Source organism: Perca fluviatilis, chromosome 15 (assembly GCF_010015445.1).
Source record: "Perca fluviatilis chromosome 15, GENO_Pfluv_1.0, whole genome shotgun sequence".
Taxonomy (NCBI): Eukaryota; Metazoa; Chordata; class Actinopteri; order Perciformes; family Percidae; genus Perca; species Perca fluviatilis.
The window spans coordinates 8,371,642-8,377,230 of NC_053126.1; positions in this window are offsets into that span (position 1 = coordinate 8,371,642).

Consider the following 5,589-nt stretch of genomic DNA (forward strand, 5'->3'; position numbering starts at 1 on the left):
TTATCTCTGCTTTGTTTACCTGCTGTTGAAAATCAAGCCTCGGCTGTTTGGCTGGTGTCGGCAACATGCTCTTTTCATCCATGTCTCAGGGTCTGGGGGTCTTTAGCAACTAGCTTAAATTGGATGTTGTGTTCGTGGCGGTGGAGAGGTGCTTGTAGCCTGGGCACAATTTACACTTTACAATCAAGTTTTTGTCCTTTCGCCCAATTAATTTGAAGTAATGGGCATACCTCCACCCCTAAAAGGACATCTTAAGTGGTGGCTCTGACATTTTTGTTTCGTCTGCTCGGACGAGTGTAATGGTAAACGGACGTTAGATTTGTTATTCTCACCTAACGTTATGCAGATAGTTGAAGAACCAGTAATGCAAGTAACGTAAGTAATTATTTGATAAGTAACTGTAATGTGATTACTCAGTTAGCAATGCGTTACATTACTGCGTTACAGACAAATGTAATCTAATTACAGTAATGCTAAGTAACGCGTTACTTACCCCTAACACTGTTTGGCAATGGCTTGAATCTAACGAACTTTCATTAATATTAAAAAGTTACACACTAAAGCATTAAAAATCTCTATTTAATATTATTCCTCCTCAAATAATAATTTCACACTTTAAATACAGATTGATGGGTTCACATTGAACATGTTCAACATATTTTCGCTGGAATTTAAGGTATTTAAAAGGCAATTTGAGCAAAATAACTTTAACATCTCAAAGAATAAAAAATGTTCCTAATGCATATGGTAGAATTGTTTTAACTTTTTACACCCAAAGGATCTTCATTGTTGTTGCATTTATTGAACCAGAACTTCCCCTTACTGCAACCATGTCCCATTTTTTACTGTTCACTCTCAAAGGAGCTGTAGATCACTGAGACAACAGGAGATGAGAGACTAAAATGCTTTTAGAGCAGTAAAAACTGCATTTTAAACAGCCGATGGTTACAATTTCATCTGACACTTTTTTTGACTTACAGTACGAAGACACATGAAATAAATATCTTTCTTCTCCCAACTCCTTTACCTGAGAAGCGTCCGTTATTAAGACAATTCATCACTGTCATCTATAAGACATAAAGACGTCATACTGTATATGGGGGACAAACTTTTGCTGCTAACATAAAATTGTCCTCTCCTCCTCTTCTCTTCCTTACTTTTCCTCCCTTCTGCTTCCAGTGGATCATTAAGGCAGTCCTTTCCTTTCCAGCCATTTGGGTCTCAATTACGGGCAGGGTCCACCGTCAGAGTGATCCATCAACTAGTCACATGTAAATCACATATGCAAATAAAGGCATGTGAGCATCATCGGCCATACATGTCAATGGCACACCTCTGCAGTGCACAATGAGGAGATACAGTAGGAAGATACTGTAAAGACTCATCTCCAGCAGGGAGAGCATTTGATCATATTCAGATGCAGTCACTAAATTTAACTGTGGGAATGCTAGCCATATTAATGTAATTCAACACTATGGAACATTTATATCTTCATTACTTTGGCATTTGAATTCATACTTATCCAGTAGCCAGTGCTGAACTTACAATTTGGGAAATTGAAAAACCAAAAACAAAGAGGAACGATGTGAACATTTCTCTCAACAAAAGTGTGATACCTTTTTTTTTAAAGATGCTGTGACTCATACCAGAATTATTTATTTTCACGTCCATTGTCACACCAATTGTAACTTTGCTTATTCTTTCCTTCTAAATGTCACACAGTTTTTTCTTACAATTCCGAGAAGCCTTTGTCCCTCATGAAATCTCTAATCCAAAAGATACTTTTACTGTTGCTTGTAGCATAACAGTTTATATTTTAGGATAGCTCCTGCGTACTCTTGAGAGCATAAAATATTGGATTTGTACCTGCTATAAATAATTTGCACAAAGGATTAACAGTGTGGCCAAGTGACTGTGTACTGCATGTGATGCGGATGCATTTCTTGTGGCTGTGTTTGTGTGCAAATGCGCAAATGCATGATGCACGGCCTGTCAACAGCCATTGATCCATAACATTTTCTGCAGTAAAAGTGTGTGTAAGAGTGTGCATGCTTATTTATTTGTTTTTGTTTTTTACCATTATGCACCATGAGAAATGTGCAAAATACACTCATTTGTTTAGTTCTGCATTCTATAGCACCTATGAGCATCTAATGTATATGGTCGTGCACAAGTATGTCCATAAGTGTGTGTGTGTGTGTGTGTGTGTGTGTGTGTGTGTGTGTGTGTGTGTGTGTGTGTGTGTGTGTGTGTGTGTGTGTGTGTGTGTGTGTGTGTGTGTGTGTGTGTGTGTGTGTGTGTGTGTGCGCTGCACATGATGGGTCATAAAACAAACCTGATAGGCCCCAGCCCCGTTGGTGAGCACATTATCATCAGCTGGCCCGAGACTTTTATGGCCTGCCACACCTCTCAGCCGTACCCAAGCTCACTGGTGTTTTATGAGTGCTGCTCCCACATACAACACAGCAGAAACGGTGCAGAGAAAGGGTGGGGGGCTAAGACGTAAATTATAGACTGCCGGCTGTGGTGAAGGTACCAGAACAATCACGGAGCTCTTGGCTCGTGAAATATGTGTCCCTCGATGGAGAGGGAATGATGAGCTGGGCAAGGGGATAACATGGAAACTACAGCATCGACTGACATTTCACTAACAAGATCAGCATCGTCAAGCAAAATGTGTGGAACATTACTTTTAGACATGAGAGGCCTGCGTACAAATTAATGATCCAACACTGATTAGAGGCTGAGACTGCGCATCAGAGGTTAGTGTGAACTGGAAGGTTTAATGATTTAGTGCCATGTTTGGCTCATCAAACTAAATGTCTCTCAAATTCCATTCATCTTGAATTTTACAGTTGAGAAATTTCTCTTGGCCGGGGACGCAGGTAGTCTGACCCAGATACTGTGCAGTCTGATTAATTATTTTGTCTCTGATCTTGGTCGAATTCCAGCCTAACTACATGTGTAGTTGCAGCAGCAGCCTAAATTATGGTGTGTGTATATATATATATAAATGAGTCTGTGTTTGTCCCTTTTGGGACCTGATGCCTTATTCCGCTCCTGTGCCAAAATGCTGCGAGGTCATGTTCCCACAGTCATGCTGATATTTGGGAGATTATGGGATCAGCTGAAATTAGGACACTGCAGCTACCGTTGGCTTTTGACTTACAGTAGAATTATGACGTGTCGTGTATGCTCAGCACAACATGCACACACACCATTATTGTCATCATTGTCTTTGTTGTATAATCTGTATTTTTGGTTTAAAGATAGTTTTACACAGTAGTAGTGGAAAGTAACCAAGTATACTTACACAAGTACAAATTCTGTAAGTAGAATGTTGAGGCACTTAAAGTAAAAAGATACTTAAACTTTACTTTCATTGACTACTTCCACTGTATGCTAGGCCTACTTTATACTTCTACTTCACTACATTCCAGGGAAAAATATTGTACTTTATACTTCATTTGACAGCTACAGTTACTTTGTAATTTAGTTTTTTTTAATGATGCATTGTTAAAATGATGTGTAGTTATATATTACTTTACCTTTACTCTGGATACTTAACTGTAAGTAGATTTGGCTGTTAATACTTTAATATAATTAGTAATTTAAATTATGTAACAATGTGCATGTGTGACTTCAGTCCATATCCACGACTTTCCACTTCTGGGATTGCTCCGTTGCTTCCGGAAATTCCGCTCTATGTCCTTCTTTTTGACCGGATGTCCGTTACCTTCCGCTTTCTTTCTGTTGTAATTTTAAACTCTGGTGGATTTCTGAGGACTATGGTTAACTGTTCCTGAGATCTCTGCAGGGTAAATCCAGACAGCTAGCTAGACTGTCAATATCTGTCAATCTGAGTTTTCTGTTGCACGACTTAAAAACAACTTTTGAACATTCACGTGTTCCACCAAAACAAGGTCCTTCCCGAGGCTATTTTCCAGCGGCACCAGGGCTCCGTTCGGCGCTTAGCACCAACTGAGAGAATTGTGATTGGTTTAAAGAAATACCAATAAACCAGAGGACATTTTTCTCCCATCCCGGAATGCTGTGTGCACTGGCCAGAAACCCCTCCATAGCGCTGTGGAGGAAGGTCGTGCAAAGCTTGACTAGTCTGACTTTGACAATTTACCTTAACGTAATATGAGTATTTTCATAGTAGTGAAGGGTCTAAATATTTCTTCCACACCTATTTTTACAACTGTATGGGCGTTTCTGACACTGTGCTGTAACTTCTGATAGCAGCCAGATTACGCGATTTAAAGCAGATATGTTAGGATCTGCAAAAGGCCATACAGTACACATTGTTGTCTAAATCACGTGCTATCTTCTACATTATTGATATTGGTTCATTAAGGTGAGATTAATTGTCTATTGGCAACCCGATTGGCCAGAGATACCAGTGCTGAGTTGTAACACTGCTGGGATCTTTACTGTCACCATGAAGGACGCCACACCTCCGGTCTTCTTGCACCACCTCAGTAATTCCAATTCAATTCAAATAATCATTATTCCCACATGGGGCAATTAGTTAAGAGCAACTACAGACAACAAACACATAAAAAACAGCACACAAGCCTACATATAGGCCTACACCTTAGAGAGCAGATAAACAATAATCAAAAAATGTATTTTATTCATTTAAAAGTCAAATTGCAGAATGGATAAAAGACTTAGAGTGGCGATTAGTTTTAAAAGCGGGTCAAATATAACGATGTCTTGATGGCAACAGAGAAAATTCACTCTGAAGAATCATAATGTTGATCCCAACCTGTAGGCCACACAACTCACCTCACACATGCACTGTTCCAAGGAGATGCTTGGCAAAGAAATAAACCACCATCAGTTACAGTAAGAGGGAAATATGGACATTTGCTGTTTTTTACAAAGTTTACCAAATTGACATTGATTTGAGACTCTGCAGTGTCAACCTGCTTTGTAAAGGCCAAAAAAAATGACAAAAACTGTGGCAATGCTGAGTCCTCACCCTAATCATCAATGCCATCCACCCCTCTCTGTTTTGCTGTGTGCACCACAACAACATCTGCAGTGTGTGATCCCTGTGATGGTACTCAGAAATCAGTCAGCAGAGAGACACCCTGACACCCAGAGGGGAAGGAATCAATCACCCAGAGGAGTGAGCCCGGTTATTTAGCTGCGACCCAGCTCACTGTAGTAAATGTGCATAAAACCCTCCACTCGTGGACCGCGTGCCTTCAAGGGACAACGTGTTTGACAGAGTGTCATCGAGTCTATAAAGAGGAACCAAAGTCCACTGAGAGCAAACCGCCTCGAGATTGTTTTCAACGTGAGCAGAATGTTAGAGTAAAGCATAAAAAAATAATGAGCATGTTATTTGTCTTTCTTTGCTAATGTCTAAATCCTCAATGTTTTGGGTTTTTACAGCCCAAATCTTTACTGTTTTGAATCACTCTCGCCGCTCTCATCAGCCTTGTTTCCAGCTGCAGCAGACAGCTGTTTTCAATGAAATCCAAAAGCCAACTGTGCCCATCTACCTGCCCAGCATGATACAGGACACAGAGAATTAAGACAGCTAAGGCAGCTAAAGAGCCAGATATTTCCCAC